The sequence below is a fragment of the Lagenorhynchus albirostris genome, chromosome 17 (assembly GCF_949774975.1).
Source record: "Lagenorhynchus albirostris chromosome 17, mLagAlb1.1, whole genome shotgun sequence".
NCBI classification, from domain to species: domain Eukaryota; kingdom Metazoa; phylum Chordata; class Mammalia; order Artiodactyla; family Delphinidae; genus Lagenorhynchus; species Lagenorhynchus albirostris.
The window spans coordinates 71,112,255-71,131,132 of record NC_083111.1 but is presented as its reverse complement, the minus strand read 5'-3'; the positions used below and the strand labels follow the sequence as shown (position 1 = coordinate 71,131,132).

At 40.2% G+C, this 18,878-nt stretch overlaps 1 long non-coding RNA gene across 1 annotated transcript in view; it reads left to right on the top strand.

Annotated features, from left to right (window-relative positions):
• LOC132508351 (uncharacterized) overlaps positions 1 to 17,064 on the top strand; it is a 66,826-nt gene extending 49,762 nt beyond the window's left edge. The window contains exon 3 of the long non-coding RNA XR_009536545.1: positions 16,942 to 17,064. This is a non-coding gene — a long non-coding RNA (uncharacterized LOC132508351). The remainder of the gene's footprint in view (positions 1 to 16,941) is intronic.
• Positions 17,065 to 18,878: the final 1,814 nt, after the last annotated feature.

Below are 18,878 nucleotides of genomic sequence, written 5' to 3'. Positions count from 1 at the left end.
GTGTTTATACTTCATTGGCCAGAACTCAGTCATATCACTCCCTAGCTGCACAGGAGTCCTAGAACATATTTTTTAGCTGGACAAAAATAGGCCCAGATAAATGAAGATTTTTAAAGTTTAATTTTTGTTGATGATTTTATATATATAATATGTATTTCATATATATATATATTTATGATAAATATATCATAAACATATACCCTGATAAATTTTCTCAAACTAAACATATTTCTGTAAGCAACATCCAAATAATTAAACAGAACATTATCAGCACCTAAAATGAGAATTCTTTTCATAAAGAAAAGGAGGGAATAGGTACTTCGGGGCAACTGGTAGTCTCTGGCATAAACCCCAAACCACACTGAACCACAGTAATTTGCTGGATATTTGATGTAAGCAACCATTTCTTCTTCTAACTGAATCACCATCCAATCAGTATTTTCATCACAGCATCCCCAGTAGCAAGCCCGGTGACCAGCACAGAAAAGTTGCTCAGTAAGTTAAACGTATGTGGAATCACCAATTGAGCAAATGAACGTCTCAGAGTCTCAGACTCCCCCCAAAGCTGAATTATTGAATTAACTAATTTGTACCTGAATTTACAGAGAATGTTTCCTAAAATGTTTGAACTTGTACAGGAAGGGAAGGTTGAAAGTTACATCAAATTTGCTAATGGCTATTTCCTTGTGATTACTGCTGAGTAGTTAGTTACTAAGTTTCAGGCACTAGGCATCTTACATGAATTGTCTTGTTTAATTTGCACAGCAAGTTAGGTAGCATTATCCATGTTAAAAACTAAGGCTCGGAGGGATTAAGTCGTTGGTGCAAAGTTACCTGATTAGTAACATTTTCCTAAAATTCCTGTTCCTGTGTCACTTTTCTATGTAAAAAAATGAAATCTCTTTCCTTTGCCTTCTTCCTATAAGGACTCTCTCTCCAGGTCCATTTCATTTTTCTCTGATCCCCCAAATACTCTCTATGTTCTGGGTCTTCTAATCAACTCTTTCTAATCTCATTTTACCTTTCCACACAGGCACACAGTATTTCAATTTGCTAACTTACTTGGCCTTCGGGCCTTAGTTTAGATGTTACTTCCTCTAGGAATTCTGGCCTATCCCTCTGTGTCAATTTTCTCCCTTTTGTAGTCCCACCTGATGTCACCTCTCATCAGAGCACGTCTCAGCCTTATTGTGATGCTAGCTTTCTTGTTCCATGACCCCTGGGTGATAAGCTTGAGAAGAGGACCATATCGCGTCCACTGCTTTATACTCAAGCACACAGTAGTCACTTAGAAGTAACTGTTGGATGATTGAACGAATCAATGAATGAATGAAGTAGTGGAGCCATGGTTCAAAGCCATTTCTAGGCAATATCACATCTTGTGTGTCTATCTAACCCTATGATGTGCAGCATCACTTTAGAGTTCCTTGTCAGCAAGAGAAAGACCTGTCATCGCATATAGAATCCAAGATGGGCTTTATCTTCTCCAGAACAGCACTCACCCATAGAACGTGGCTTTCCTCTGTGCTATAAAACACTTTCCTGCACACTGCGTCTCTCATCTTGACACGAACGGCCATAAAACGTTTCTTTGTGTAACTTTTACCGTGATGCTGGCTTTCCATTGCATTCCACTTACAAGTGTTCCTTTTTGAGGCACCAGAACTCTAATTGGCGAGACCCAATCAGCCCTAGTGGGGTATGTCACCGTAGAACACCGATTGCCTCATCACTCCACGTGTTGGAGATCTGGACATTGATGCCTGTGCTGTGGGGGAAGGTCCAGGACTAGCTCCCGGGAGAGGATCACTCGTCCACGGAAGCATCTCCATCTTTAGCTCTTTGGATTCTGTGAGCTGCATTGGTTGGGGTTTGATTTGCCGTTAAGGGTAGGTGAACTCAACAAATAAGGACGATTTTCCACTCTTACTGTCTCATTTCCAGCGCAGCCCCGGTCCAGACATGCCAGAAGCCATTTATTGTGGACGCAGAGCTGTGGCTAGGGCAGCCTGAACCGCCTGATACACATGCTCTGTCTGGGCTTTTATAGGGCAGCTGTTTCTCTGAGGATCAAACTCAGGTATCAGGAGTGTGAATTATGAGTCCTAATCAACTTGGTCATGCTTTGTGGCCTGGGAAAAGCCAGAGTGTTTCCCTTTTATGATTTGAGGGTGCACTTTTTTGCAGCCTGTGGAGCAATTAGCCAATCTTTGAAATGGATACCCTGTAAATGCGGTATGTCCTTGGAGAGCCACCATGACAGGTTACTCTGGGAGGGGAAGCCGTGTGGTGGTCCCACAACTGCTTTAGTGCTCGCTAAATGGCCTGCAAGTCAGGGGAAACACTGACTGTAAGAGAAAGAAGATAAAACTTCCAGACAGACAGGAACGTCAGCACATCCATGGCTATTCCTCCCCCACAGGATCATCAAAGTGTTGAAGAGTTTCCACTGAAGGTTCAGAAGGATCGTGCTATTTCCTTTATTGTGAAAGTTCACCTATTTCTCTGATTGTAACATTGATTTTGTCAGGGCCCAACATCACGTTTGTGTAAAGGAAGAGAGGATCTCCTGAAACGGTTGAGAAAGAGCAGGAATCAAATATCCCCCAAGTTTAAGTGAGAATCTGAACCAAGGTGAAGTGGGACCTCTGTCCTTGGTGTGATTATTTCTCCCCTGTACATTTTATAAAAAGTTATTGAGATGAAACTCATTTAACATAAAATTAACCATTGTAAAGTGAACAATTCATTGCTATTTAGTACATTCACATTGTTGTGCAAGCACCACCTCTACCTAGTTGCAAAATGTTTTCATCACTTCCAAGTAAAACTCTAAAGCCATCAGGCAGTTCCTCCCCGTCTTCCCCTCCCCCCAGCTCCTGGCAACCAACGATCCGCTTTCTGTTTTTTTATGGACTTACCTATTCTGAATATTTCATATATAAATGGAATCACACAATGTGACCTTTTGTGTCTGACTTCCTCCCTTGTACATATTTAAGGAACCAGTATTAAATTAGATGACTTCACGTCAGGCATAAAGATAACTTAGTTCCAGAGCTGTGGTTCTAGTAAGCTGCAAATTATCATTTATTTGATATGGGTACTGAAAATACGAAAAAACAAAAATCATGAAAAATGAATTTTTACTGTCCTCAATAAATAGGACCATTATCTACCCAATTTCCAAGCTTCCAACTTAAATATCAGCCTTGATTCCTCCCTTTCCTTACGCATCAACCTTAAATCAACTAGCGATTCTTCTTTCCAAGTACTCAGAGATTCTTTAATGTACTAATGTTTCTCTAATACACTGCCATTTTTTAAAAAAATTCAAGCCTCTTATCATTTCCTTTCTGGACTACCAAAAGAGCTTTCTAGTTGGTTTCTAACTTCAGTCTTCACTCCCTCTAACCCATTTTCCAAGCAGTAGCTTTTGGGGTACCCTTTATTATTATTTTTACCCTATTAAAAACCTTCAGAGTTTTTGCTGCCTTCAAAATAAATCTGAACCGTGTAACGTAGCCAGCATATAACTAGATTTAGCCTCTCTGTTCTCAATCTTCCGTCTTCCCTGCTATGTTCCATCTATTCTGAACTCCCTTAAGGTCCTGACTGCACCCCTTTTTTTGGTCCTCCATAGGCCTTTGTTTTTACTACTTCCTTTCCTGGAATGCCCCCTTCCTTCACTTCTTCGCCTGCATATCCCCTGCGTTTCATTTCAGGACCTAGCTTAGATGCTTCTTCTAGGAAGTATTCCCTCCACCGCCCACCTCCCCAGCACCTGCAATTTGTCACCGTCCTCAGCTCACATCAGTCCCCTGGAATCAGACTTTTAATTGCTTAGTTTGGTACTTTTCTCTTCCCTAAACTGTACAACGTTTGAAGACAAGGATCATGGCTCATTTATTATTGATTCCCCAGTGCCTAATGTAAGACCTGGTACTAATTTATTGATGGATCATGGAATATTGGGAAAGCTTAACTGACTGGTCCCGAGAGACCAGAGACCAAAGGTTCACTATATAAGGCCATGTCATATTATATTATTTTTGATGAGTTGGATGAAATGATGCCCATCTAGAGTTAAAAGACTAAATGTCCGAAATCCCTTGCTCAGCTGCAAGGGAAGAAGCAGTCTGAGTAGTAAAGTTTCTGTCATTGTCTCCCTGAACCCTGAAATCTGGCCCTATATACAAACAATGATCTTTCCTCCTTGTGAAGAATTTGTAAGTCTTAAGAGTTGACTTAGTCACATTCTGGACTTGCTTCCTGACCTCAGTTTATGAAATGGAGGAAGAAAACTGAATGCAATAGCCCTGAAGGAAACTTACCCAGTGAAACCAAGCTTGAGCCAGAACGGGCCGGCAGTTAAATATGTCTGTGTCTGTGTGGTCACTGAATCAACCACTGGTCATTGAGCCGGGGTTTGGAAGACCATCTTACAGGACTGAGGCTGATTGATTTTACTGACCATCCAAGCAGCCTCAAACGTTTGCTGGGTTTGTTTTCACAATTTTTGCCCCCCATGCAGAACTGGTCACTCCCACATTTGTTCTAACATAGCATATAGTGCAGGCAACCGCTATGGCGTTACCAAGGTCTGTAATTATTTAGGGACATATCTGTCTCTCTTTGAGGATAGGGATTGCTTCTCAAATTCTTCTTTCTATCTCTTTTTTTTTTTTTTTTTTTTTGCGGTACGCGGGCCTCTCACTGTTGTGGCCTCTCCCGTTGCGGAGCACAGGCTCCAGACGCGCAGGCTCAGCGGCCATGGCTCACGGGCCCAGCTGCTCCGCGGCATGTGGGATCTTCCCGGACCGAGGCACGAACCCGTGTCCCCTGCATCGACAGGCAGACTCTCAACCACTGTGCCACAAGGGAAGCCCCTTTCTATCTCTTGTATGTATCACAGAACCCGTACAGATGAAGTACTTAAATTGATAAATTTAATAGCTCTGAATAGTCAGTTATTTCATAAGAGTGAAATTGTGTCTGATTCTTTTCTCTAGTACTACTATAGTTTCATAAAACCCTCTCAATTATTCTTGGTATTATTGATATTATATAAATTAATAAATTCACCTTAATCGAGAAGTATAATAGTATAACTGATTATACACTGTCTTCCAGACTCTGAGAGTTTAATGGTGCTCCTGTATCAGAGATGGTCCTGGGACCAACGGGCACGGTTCTACTTGTTAGTATTCTGTGTTCTCAAAACCACACTAGGGAATATATGTTATTAGGAACAACTCAATATAAAACACAAATTTATTGTGAAATTATATGTGTCTCATATATCAAATTTTAGTTGAGGCTGATAAAAATGGTTTGAAGTGAAATTAAAGGCTGTCTACCCTAGTAATGACCAGAATGCAATGTGTCTGGTCTACTTGACCACAGCCAGACCTGGAATCTGTGGGCCTCCTTTGCAGGGGACATTGTCTTGACTCAGTCGTGCCTGTCGGTAAAGAACGCTTTTTGGTTTTGGTGATTACATTTTCTTGGAAAAGATAAAGATGCCTCCCAGCTCAGAGTTCAATAGTTGAGACACAAGGAGCTTTATTCTCCTTGTGGGAATCTGAGAATGTCAATCAGAGAACCGCCCAGTCAGTTCGGAGGAAGGGGAAGATCTTCCCACATTCTTTTCTCTGACTCAGTTTCCCAGAGGATGTGTCCAGTTATTTTAGTGAGTCATGAAAAATCCCTAGAGGTGTCATACTTTTCTGAGTTTTGTGCTTTTTTGTTCCCCTCCGGAGAAAATTAAGGTGGAGGGTGGAGAAATAGTGATGATGATTTAAAAAGAGGAGAGGGTTCTAAGGCAAAGGTGGCAAAAGACTTAGTCATGCAGTCATGAAACTTTGTGTAACTCTGTGGCCTTGGGCAAATCATCTAACCTCTACCCGCCTTAGTTTCTTCAGTAAACTCAGAAAAATAGTGTGCGATTTTTTTCTCCTGAAGCCTCAATGAGAAATAGGGATGCTGTTTACTAAAAGATGCATTATTAATAATGTATTTTGTATTTATTTTAAATGATACAATTTTGTAAGATCGCTTGCACAGAAACTAGTTCACCTCTGCAGTGTACTTATCTTAATGGGACCATTGAACCTGTGCAGACAGGGAGAACTTTTTAGGGGCTATCAGTTTAGCTGAGCTTCTTCGTTCTGATTTTGATGGGTGGTCTTACTAAAGAAGTGCTTGAGGAGGAGTGTGATGGACTGAATGCTTGGGTCTCCCCCAAATTCATACATTGAGGTCCTAACTCCCAATGTGATGGTATCAGGGGGTAGATTAGGTCATGAGGGTGGGGCCTCTGTGAATGGATTCGTACCCTTATGAAAAAGACCTCAGAGAGCTCCCAATCTCTTCTGCCATGTGAGGACATAGCAAAAAGAAGGCTATCTGTGAACGAGGAAGCAGGGGCCTTCACCAGATATGAGATCTGCCAGAAACTGCTGGTACGTTGATCTTGGATGTTCTCCCCTCCAGAACTATGGGGAAAAATTTCCGTTGTTAATAAGCTACTCAGTCTATGATGTTTTGTTATACCAGCCTGAATGGGCGAAAACAAGGAGCTAGTCCTGCTATCTTCTACCTCCTTCTCGATTCCAGATGGGCAATTACAAAACAATACCCATGCCATTTTAATGGGTTTCATCATATATCTTGTTGTCAATTTTATACAGGCCATGACTTCACTTTTATATTAGTGAGAGAACTCTTTAATTTTGGAAGATAGAGACTCTACGTGTGTCTCTGTGCCTTAGTTTCTTTACTTATCAGATTGGGCCCAAAATTCTCATCCTCCTTACCTTAAAGGGAAGTTGTGATGTCACATAGTAAAGATGCTTTGAGAAATGGGAAGCAGTAATTCAATGTGAACTGTTTCTCTTAACTTCTCTTTTGGCATATAGCACTGTGCTGGGCAACTATGAGACATGCAGTAAGTAATCATTGAATGATTTAAATGATTCAGATTTCAAATGTTAGATTTGAATGGCCATTGTGACTCTCTACAGATAAACAGTGCTGATTGGTTTATTTATTGCAAAGTTTAGAGAAGGAAAGCCACATAAGTGCATATGTCTTACCCTTGGATGAGACCAGTGCTTTCTCTTAAATTAGTAACAGTCTTCTGGATTACACAGGCTAATGGCCACCATTTTAGTTTCAATAGATGTATAGCAGGTTATTCACCCTGGCACTACTGACATTTTGGGCTATATACATCTTTGCTGCGGGGCTGTCTTGTAGGTTGCTTAGCAACGTCTCTGGCCTCCACCCACTAGATGCCAGTAGCAATTTGCCCAAGTTTTAAAAACCAAAAATGTCTCTGGACATTGGCAAATCTCTGCTAGGGACAAAATTGTTCTTGCTAGCCAATCTTACGTAGTTCTTTAATTGGAAGAGTGAGTAAATGAATGAATGGATAAATGAATGAATGAGTGTAAAGAAAGGAAACAGAAAACAGACTTAGAAGGGTTGTTATACTTCATCAAACTAACAGTCCCTTATAGTCTCTGTTTTTCTCATACTCTAACAATAGAAATAGAGAAAATACAGATATGTATGTGTACGTCTATGTGCATTCCTCACCCAGACACAGCATACTTAGTAGAGCTGTAATTTTTAGCATCCCTAATTTCAGGCCTGGGAATATAGGTTGAGATGCTAAAGTAGTAGAGAAATCAACTGTTGGCTATTTGTTGGTTGATTGAGTCACTCATGTAACAACTATCTATGGATCACGTACTAGGTATCAAGGTCCGTATTAGGCATAGTCTAGTGGATTGAAACACATGAACAGCTATCTATAATATCAGGTAATGCAATACACACTGCTATAGTAGAATTAAGAACATATTGCTGTGAGAACACAGACTATCTCTATCTCAGGGTGTGGGTAGTTTCGGAAGGGTTCTCTGAGGAACATGGGAAATATCCTACGATTAATAATTTGCACAAGTTTTCCCAGCTGTGTGTACCCCTAAACAATCAATCAGTTGTTTATGTTATTCTATACATTTTTAAGTGCTGAGCCTTTTCCATTTAGGTAGCTCTCTTTGTGGATAGGAATGAGCTTGGTGTGTTTGAGAAGTGGCAGGAAGGCTGTTGGAAAGGCGTTGTGCTTGGTGTGCCATATGCTACGACAATGAACAAAACACACACTTGTGGCCTTCCACAACCTAGTAAAGCAAAATTCTACGCTTTTGTCCTTCACTCACTTCATGTACATCCTTAGGTAAGTAACCTTATCTCTCTAAACCTCTGTTTCCCAAGGTATAAAATTAGGAGGTAGGATGAGGTGATTTCAGCGTGTCACTGTTTGACCTTCTAGTATTCCACATTATTATATCTCTCACAGCCATTAAGTTCTCAACAAAAGTCAATTGCTGTTTGGTTTAAGGAAATAAAATGGATGGAAAATGCATCTTGTTAAAGATTCAGGGTTTTTTTTTCCCACTTTTTTTTTTCACGTCTTTATTGGAGTATAATTGCTTTACAAAGGTGTGTTAGTTTCTGCTTTATAACAAAGTGAATCAGTTATACATATACATATGTCCCCATATCTCTTCCCTCTTGCGTCTCCCCCCCTCCCACCCTCCCTATCCCACCCCTCTAGGTGGTCGCAAAGCACCGAGCTGATCTCCCTGTGCTATGCGGCTGCTTCCCACTAGCTATCTATTTTACGTTTGGTAGTGTCTATATGTCCATGCCACTGTCTCACTTTGTCACAGCTTACCCTTCCCCCTCCCCATATCCTCAAGTCCATTCTCTCGTAGGTCTGCGTCTTTATTCCCGTCTTGCCCCTAGGTTCTTCCTGACCATTTTTTTTGGTTTGTTTTTTAGATTCCATATATGTGTGTTAGCATATGGTATTTATTTTTCTCTTTCTGACTTACTTCACTCTGTATGACAGACTCTAGGTCCATCCACCTCACTACAAATAACTCAATTTTGTTCCTTTTTATGGCTGAGTAATATTCCATTGTATATATGTGCCACATCTTCTGTATCCATTCATCCGATGATGGACACTTAGGTTGCTTCCATGTCCTGGCTATTGTAAATAGAGCTGCAATGAACACTGTGGTACACGACCCTGAGGCTCAGGTTTTTGAGAAGTGGCACCACCTTCTTGGGGAAGACATCTTTGCCTCACTGGATATATTCACTAGAAAAGCAAGGGAACTGAGAGGAAATGAGAAATAAGGAATGTCAACGTCAAGTTCTGAAAATACCTGTATGAGTGCGGAGGCTCACATCTGGGAACATTATTTCGGTCTTACAAGACTTCCTTTTTTTTGTAGGATGTGTAACTAAAAGTTCTTTATCTCACGGATATGAACTAAAGATATCACGCTCATAGGTGATTTATTCCTAACCTGTTTTTCTACCCAGCATATATTACACTTATATAAGTTATCTATAATAGTTATAAACCATAGTTACAATTCTTCACCTGGATACTGTATGAATTCTCAAGCTTCTGCCTATGTAGTATCTAATTTGTTCCTCCCAACAACAATATGATATAGGTTGGGTGAGGGTCATTCTTCCCATTTTATAGATAGGGAATTCACGTTCAGAGAGCTTATTAACTCGCCTGAATTCTCACAGGTAAGAAACTGCGGAGGCATGATTCCACTTCATTTGTTTCCAGAGCAATATTCAGAAATGAATAAGACTCAAACCAAAGGCAAGCTGCAGAGCAAGAGAAGATATTTGCGCCACATATGCTAACCAAAGGACTCTGCAAAATATATAAAGAACTTCACAAGTCAATAAGTAAAAGATAGACAATTCAACAGTAAACCATGGGCAAAAAACTTGAACAGGAATTTCATTAAAAGAGTATATCCAAGTGACAAATAAACTTATGAAAGGCTGTTCACCTTTATTAGTCATCAGGGAAGTGAAAATTACAATCACTAAGCAATATCACTGTACATTAACCAGAATGGTTCAAATGTAAAAGATGGAACATGTCAAAACATGTTGAACGATAGGTACATTAGTTAATAGGAACCAACCGATAGGGAACAATGATAATAATTAATAGCAAGAATAGCTAGTGAATGTATTGAGTAACAGGAACTCTATACCCTGTTGGTGGGAGTATACATTGTTGCAGCCACTTTGGAAAAGTGGCCATATTGACTTGGATAAAGTTGGATATTTTCATACTCTGTGACCCAGTAATTCTAGTCCTAGGTATCCAAAAGTGTACCTCTGTTGACAAAAAATCATGTGCAAGAATGTTTATAGCAGCACTCTTTGTCAATGTCCAGAACTGAAGTAATCTAAGTATTCATCCACAGAGAGATGAATAAACAATTGTGATATATTCACACAGTGGAATAGTATACAGCAATGACAAGTAACACTGAAGCTAACAACATTAATTTATCCTATAAACATGGAGTTTAATGAAAGAAGCCCTAAGCAAAAGAGTCCCTACAATGCTCTTATTGGTATTAGAAATAAGGATAGTAGTTAGCTTTTGGTTGTGGAAGAGGATGCAGGGGATTTTGGGATGTGGAAGGTGTTCAGTTTCATGATATAAGTATTGGTTACACAGGGCTCTCAGTTCGTGAAGATCCATTAAGCTATCCATTTATGATGTTATTCCTCAATAACATTTTACTAAGTCAAACAAATAAAGAACTGGAGTTATTAGGACACAGTGAGTATCTCTGTATGCCAAGAAGAAAGATGACTCCATGGAAAAATTAACAACAAATCTGGAGGTAGGTTATTTAAGAAAGTATAAGTGAGGAAATGAAGAAGAATGAAAATTAGAATATTAGTGTGTGAATAGACCACTGGCCACCTGCTCAGATGAAGAAAAACAGCTTCATGTGCATTAAGTAAATTGCTGAAGGTCCAACAGGTCGTGCGTGGTTCAGCTGGAATTCTAATCAAAGTCTTTTTACTCCATAGCTCATGCTCCTTCAACTGTACCATCTCAGCAGGCAATATTTTACTTCAACCCTGAAACAATAAAGAATAGGAAAAACAGAAGGAGGTAAAAGCGTAGACGTCATCAAGAAACAATTTAAAATATTGCTTTAAAGTCTGCCTTTCACCATAAGCTCTAGATCCTTATCTACCCTGTTAGCTACTCTTTATCCGAAAAAAGTTCTTTAATTGAAAGAATGAGTGAATGAATGAATGGAGAGGAAAAAGAAAACAGCCTTGGGATGGATGCCACACTCCATCAAACTAATACAGTCTCTAATGGCCTTTGGTTTTCGTATTCTAAGTGAAGAAGCAAATAGAAAAAATACACACAGACACACACACACAGACAACACACTTACTTGGCCTACAGCATCAGGGATCTCAATATCCTTAATTACAGCTTATATTGCAGGCTACACAGAAGCACTGCTGATTCCAGTCCTGGCATGACTCCTGTTCAAACATACTTCCCAGAAATCTTAGGCAGCTTGCCATGGTAAGGAAACAATTTACGTCAGATTTTGAGCAGGGGACTCCGTCGAGGGTGGGGAGGAAGGCGGGGGCGAGTCGTTAAAGGTGGTAAGAGTAAGGCTTTTCATGGAGGCTACAGCTGATCAGTATTTCCCTGGTCCAGGATGAGGACAAAGCCCTCATTATTCCTCTTTGGCTCACCATTGCCCCAGCAGCTCCGTTCTGAAAGTCAATGGCTGCCTGAAGATTCCTTTGGGGATACAGAATGAGTCTGGCTATGATGCTAAAGAATTTTCCTCTCTTTTGCTGGCTCTCTTGATGTTTTGCCATAGTTACAAGATTTCTTTTTATTAATTATAGACAGTCTTTAATGTTCCCTTTAGTTCATGGACTGGTATTGAAATGACCTCAGAAATTATTTTGTCAAACTTCTTCCCATTGTAGGAATTATTTGTGTAGCAAAAAATCATTCTCCATTCGATAACTATTTATTCATTGTGACAGTTATTTTTAATATTCTACCTAGTGTTCAACTACTCTTCCCTGCTTGCTAACAGCACTCTCATGGAGTTTTTTTTTTTTTTTTTTTTGAGTGGAAGCATTATGTCCACACCCAAGCAATAAATTTTTTTGGTGTAAGTCAATCATGATAATCTCATTCTCATTCTTTCAGCATTCTTGGAAGCCTTCGTATACCTTAGTTTTGTCCAAAGAGACCTAGGAAAATGAAGTTTTCCTGCAGAATTCTGAAAGAGGTTTTGATTTTCTGATAAAAAGGGACAGACACACTGCCATGTCCTTTCTCATTCTGGCCTTGACTGTGAATATGACAGTTGCTACCTTGTGACCATGAGGGTAATGGCAAGCAAACCACAGACTTTATTGATCTATTGAACCCACATAAGTTACTCTTCTTATATACCTGTTGGTAGGAATGTAAACTGGTACAGTCACTGTGGAAAACAGCATGGAGGTTCCTCATAAAATTAAAATAGAACTAACATATGATCCAGCAATTCCACATTCCACTCCTTGGTGTTTATCCAAAGAAAATGAAAACAGCAATCTGAAAGGATATATTACCTTCAATGTTCATAGCAGCATTATTTATAACAGCCAAGATATGGAAGCAACCTAAGTGTCTAGGGACAGGTGAATGGATAAAGAAGCTCTCTATCTATCTGTCTATCTATCTGTCTATCTATCTGTCTCACAAACACTGTATGTTTTCATTTGTATATAGAATCTAAAAAAACAAGGCAAACAAACAAATATAACAAAACAGATACAGATTCACAGATACAGAGAACAAACTAGTGGATATCAGAAAGGATGTGGGGTGAGGGATGGGTGGAATACGTGAAAAGGATTAAGAGTTACCAACTACCAGTTATAAATCACAGGGATGTAATGTTCAGCATAGGCAATATAGTCAATAGCAGTAATAACGTTGTGTGGTGTGCATAATCTATAAAAATATCAAATTGCTATATTGGAAACCTGAAACAAATATAATATTATAAGTCAACTATACTTCAATTAAAATTTAAAAAAAAACAATGTCACTAAGGTCAGGTTTTCTGTTGCTTGCAAATACATGTATATATATACTATATTCGAGGCACTGTGTGTGTGACAGCCTTCAGCCATCGGATCCATTAGATTTCAGTGTCGACCTCAGCTACCCAGAACTACCTAACTTGGGGTCTCACCCTTCCTTGGAAGCCTATATCTTGTGCCTAAGTGAGATGGGGGTGTAAAGACTCAGTCATTTGGGGCCAATGTGGGATGCTCTGACAGGCAATACTTAGTCCAGAGCTCCCCACTAGGTTGACTGAGGGTTTGTTGAGCTAGCATTGCATTAATGCCCTTGAAAGGCAGTAGCAAGGAAAAATACTCTTAATGGGTAGAGTTTTGGGCATTGCATCTGGTTATCCATTTTGTGTGAAAAGATAATTGGCCAAGGAAGAGAGAAGGGGTGATATAGGGGTAGAGGACTAAGAAGTACAAACTATGTATAAAATAAGCTACAAGGATATCTTGTACACCATGGGGAATATAGCCAATATTTTATAATAACTATAAATGGAGTATAACCTTTAAAATTTATGAATCACTATATTGTACACCTGTAACTTACATAATATTGTACATCAGCTATACTTCAATAAAAAAATTCACCATGATAAAAAGATAAGGGTCAAAAAGGGAGGGACAATAAAGAGATGAATGTGAGAAAGAATGAAGCAGAAGAAAAATGGGGCAAGACAGAGAGAGAGTGGGGACGAGAGAGAGATACGAGTAAAAGAGAAAATACTTCTCTATGGTAAAAAAAGAAATTACACATTTTAAGGTGCAAATGAAAGATGAAGTAAATACTGGCAGCACACATTAAAAAGTTTCAAAATCCATAACACAGAGAGTTCCAACACATAAATAAAGGAAATAGATTGGGTTGACCTTTTTATTTCTTATGAAAGTAGTAGGTAAGTTGTTTGATTAATGATTTAAAAGAAGACATCAAGGAGAGAGAGGCATTCTGGATGTGCTGTTCATGCTGGCAGAACGGCACATCGAGGGGCCAGGTCTGGGCCTTTGGGTGCCCTGTCTTTCCGGTCAGTCCTTCAAGAAGCAATTCCAATCTTGGTGAGTAACCAGTATCATCAGGTACTGATTATTAGTCCAGACTCCATTTTATGAATGAAATATAGAGAATATAGCTCTAATGAGGACTAAGGAGTTCTTGTTTGTCATCACATTTTTCCCCAGTGGGGAAGTTCCCAAGGAAAGTGAAGTCAGTATCAGTAGCTTATTGAACAAAGGCAGTAGACCCCGCAGCATCTTTTAAAAGCTGTTTTCGGAACCCGTAGAGAACAGTTGAAAGAGCCCAGGTTTGGGGGGATAGAAAGATCAGGATCTGATTCTCAGTTCTAGCAGTAATTAGAGCAATTTTCTTATTCTCTCTGGACCTCAGTGTTTTATCTCATTTCAAAGACGTAATGATTTTAAAGGATTGTTGTGGGAGATTAAGTGGGAATTCCTGGCACTCTAAATGCAGGCGTCCCCATTTCCAGGACATCAAAGCCTGAGACTGGCTAATCAGAGCTGCTGCTTCTTCCTTGTACTGTGCCACTGACCTTGACCCGATTTCCATCACCATGCAAACCACGTGGATCTATTAACTTATCTTCCCTCAGAATGTCCAGTTGTAGTTCAGTAGATGAACTAACAACTGTTCTGGGTCACATCTGAGATCTGAGGATGTACACAGTTACTCTGGTTGAATTTGGGTGATTTCCAAGTTTCCTGCGGACCACATTTACAATGTCATGTCTTAGGAAGGGCTACTCTGGAAAGTACTGTTTATTACTCACAGATTGTTTTTAGTCTCTGCCAGCGGCCTTTTCTCACCTTTTTCCAATTTTTATTTATTCAACACATTCTTTTAGAATATCTATGACGTGCCAAGCACTGTGTGGAGCGTTGGGATACACATCTTAGTAAGATCTGGTTCTGGAGATGAAGTGTGAGGAATATAGACATTTCACTAAAATAAAAATGTGATCAGTGCTAAGACAGAATTATATCTAACATTTTTATGTCATTCTCTGAATCATAGTATCTTCTTGAGATACTGTTAGGGGAAAGTCCAATTTCCTAGTAGCATGTTTCCAGGAAGAAACTTCCACTCCCAGGAGAGCAATGAATTAGGACAGGAACAGTTTTGCCTTTTTGAGCCACTGAACTGACAAGACTAGTGCCAGATCTGGGTGTGAAGTTTGTACACAGGTTTAGCTTTCTTTTCTTCCTCCTTGTTGGAACAGGCCTAAAATTGTCTGGTTTCTACAGGGAGAAAAGTTTAATATGACGAAAGCAGTGGTGGTGGAAGGAGTAGTTGGAAGCCTTATTCTGACAAAGGTTAAAGCACATCCTCTAATTCACCTTCAGCAGTCGTGGAACTTTGTTTTGTATTCATTCTTCTGATCCTCCTGTTGGTCATTCTGTTCTGCAGTTAATGTGTGCATTGTTCTCTATGTGTCAGGTTGTGTTTGTTTTTCATGTTAGTGAAATATCCTATATCCTTGCTCATTTTGTATCTGCTTATTTGATCAGAACTTGAGCGAGGGATGCATGAATTTCTGCCAAACGACTGTGACTTTATTTCTCTTTTTAGTCCTATTAGTACTTGCTTAATGTACTTTAAAGCTATGTTATTAGATGTAAATTTAGATTTGGTACATTTTCTCATAGGTTGATCCTTTTATTATAAAAAAAATTGCACCTTTTAATCTGTAGTAATGTTTCTTGCTTTAAAATAACTGTCAAATATTAGTATATATCAAACTTCTTTTATTAATGTTTGCATTGTATAAATATTTCCAACCTTTTTTTTTTTTTTTTTTTTTTGGCCGAACGCGGGCCTCTCACTGTTGTGGCCTCTCCCATTGTGGAGCACAGGCTCCGGATGCGCAGGCTCAGCGACCATGGCTCACGGGCCCAGCCACTCCGCGGCATGTGGGATCTTCCCGGACCGGGGCACGAACCCGCGTCCCCCACATCGGCAGGCGGACTCTCAACCACTGAGCCACCAGGGAAGCCCTTCACTTTTATTTTTGAAGGATATTTTCACCGAGTATAGAAGTCTAGGGTGGTCATTATTTTCTTCAACACTTTGAATATGTCATTTCAGTTTTTTCTGGCTCCTGTCTTTTCTCTTATGTAGTCAACGATCACTACTGCTGGTGCTGATGTCCATTTGAAATATCTGTCTCCCCACCTATCTATTTATCTGTCTATCCTTCTCCCACTGCACTTGGGCTGAGGGACAAACACATGCCTCCCACCCTAGGGTAGGCGAAGGGTGATGGCTCAACACCCTATGACTGTGCAATTAAACTCTCATTCTGCCATTTTCACCTCAACCCTTTCACATCCTCAAGTGAGACCTCCCGCCCTCTTTAGTTGGTCTCTCCTGACTATATGTAGATTTACAATATGCCAACAAAAGAAATTTTGGAGAAACTACATAATTAATGTTAAGAGACAGCCTATGGGTTTAGACTTACTGAGTAATTGTTATTTAATTTTCTGTAGTTTTCTCTTTTTTCCCAAAAGTTGTACGATGAACATTTGTTACGTTTACAACAGAATTTTGAGTTTTTTTTTAAAGTGGAGTTAAAGTTATTACCTTGAAATGTATCCTGAAAGACTGTTTAATGATGGAGTGCCTGAATTGTAGTTAAATACCAAAATTATTTTGTTTTAAAAAAAATAACTAATCAGTCCTCTTCCTCGTCACTTCTTAGTTTTCTGAAGCATCTCAATTGAAATGTTATGGTTTCTATGTATTTAAATCAGATGTGAAGTCTTTTAAGGACCCACTGAATTAATCACAAAATGTATCACTTTAGGCATCCTTAGGATATACAGAACTTGTTTATTTTAAGTGAGGTCACTGAATAATGCCCATCTGTTTTTGCCTTTCTTCTCCTCCTTCAGGTTGATGGAGCGCCATGGAAATTCACCGAAGGCTGCTAGCCAGGAGGCTCAAGAAGGAATTGTCAAAAAGGAGAACTATCCAGACATTGTCTTTGCAGCCTAAACAGGAAAGAAAACTCATAGGTAAGTAATAATAGGTGCTCTGTGTGCTCGAGCACTCTAAGAAGGGTATTGTCTGGACTGGGGAGCTGAGGCTTTGGCTACACATTCAATGAACCAAGGTCTATGAGGTTCAAGTTCAGAGAAATGGATTTCTGCCACTGCAGACTCATTAGGGCTGATGCTATCACAGTGCTAAAAGGAAAACCTTATGTTCACCTCAGGGCTGCCAACTGTCCAGCTGCCATCTGCATCAGCAATGGCAAGGAATGCTCTGAATTTGGACTAGAGAAAACATAGCCAGAGCCAGGCTAGTCAATGAGCCTAATTATAATAATGCTAATAATAGCAAACCTTTATTGAGCCCTTACTGTGAGCCAGCACTGCTGAGAGCAGTCTGTGTGCGTTACCCCGTGTAATCCTCACTACTCCAGTCATGAAGCTGGAGCTCTTACGAGGACAGTTTCGCATCTAAGAAATGAGGCTCAGACAGGTTAAGTAATTTGTCTGTGATCACTCAGCTGGAGCGGAGTAGAGCTGGGTTTTGCACTCTGGTCTGTCTAATGCTGTTGCCCAGAATCCCACCACTTGGTTTTTCTAACTCTGAAGTCCAGTCTCTCGGCAGGGCACTCTGGTCCTCCAGGATGTGACTCAGAGCATCCTGCCCCTTTCCCCACCCCCAGACCCCAGGGTCTCCCCTGCCTACCACCCAGTGCCTCTTTTCTCTGGCCCAGTCGTAGACTCCACGCCCTGCGCACATCTCGCATTTCTAAGGTCCTTTGCTTTTGCTCATTACTTGTGCCTTAAAGGTACATTCCCTTTTCCCTGCCAGACCAGCTCTATCATCCATTAATTCTCTGTGCAAAGGTCACTTCCTCTGTGAATCCTGTCTCAGCATACGCCTCCCAACTCTTGGCCTCCTTAACTGCTCCTTTGGTACCAAGTTCATATTTAAGCACAGAGGTCAGCAAACTATGGCCTGAGGGCCAAATCTGGCCTGCTGCCTGGTTTTGTATGGCCCACGAGCTAAAGATAGTATTGTGTTTTTATATATTCGGAGGAAGAAATCAAAAGAAAGATATATTGTGGCACATGAAAATTATATGGAGTACAAATTTCAGTGGACACGAAGCAAGTTTTATTGGTACATAGCCATACTCACTTGTGGACATATCGTCTGTAGCTGCTTGTGTCCTACAATGGAAGACTTGAGTAGTTGCAACAAATACATAGGGCCCAGTGTCTAAAATATTGGTTGTTTGGCTCTTTCTACAGAAACAATTTGCTAACTCCTGCATTGGAGTGCTATCAAGTGGTGTTTTGGAATAATGAGCACCCATGTGTTACTGATTATTATATTGCCTGTGCCCAGCACGGGGCCTTTCTCTTAGTAGACAATAATTTAATGAGCATATGATTGAAAGTTAAGTGAGTATGAAGGACAGATTCTACACCAAGAACCAGCAGTCTTGGACTCCAGTATCATTTCTGTCACTTACCGTTATCTGGCAGAACACTCAAAGTAGGATAATTTGATAAACATTTTTCACAAAGGGACAGTGCAGTAATTCAGAGCTGGTAGCAGCAAACACGTTACCATCTGTCAACTGGAAGGGTCCAGAGGTGGGAGCAGTTTCAGGATTCCGGAAAGATAAAGTCACGTAGAGTTAGCCTACGTGAGCACCTATAGCTTCTGTAGAGATACACAGCAGCTGAGAGGGTCCTCTCGGGGAAGAAGCCGAGAAAAGAAATGCCCTGACCCCATTCTCCTCTCCCTTCCCACCTTCTGCTGGGTCTCCCTATTGGGGAACTCATGCAGGCACGGGAACCTAGTCAGT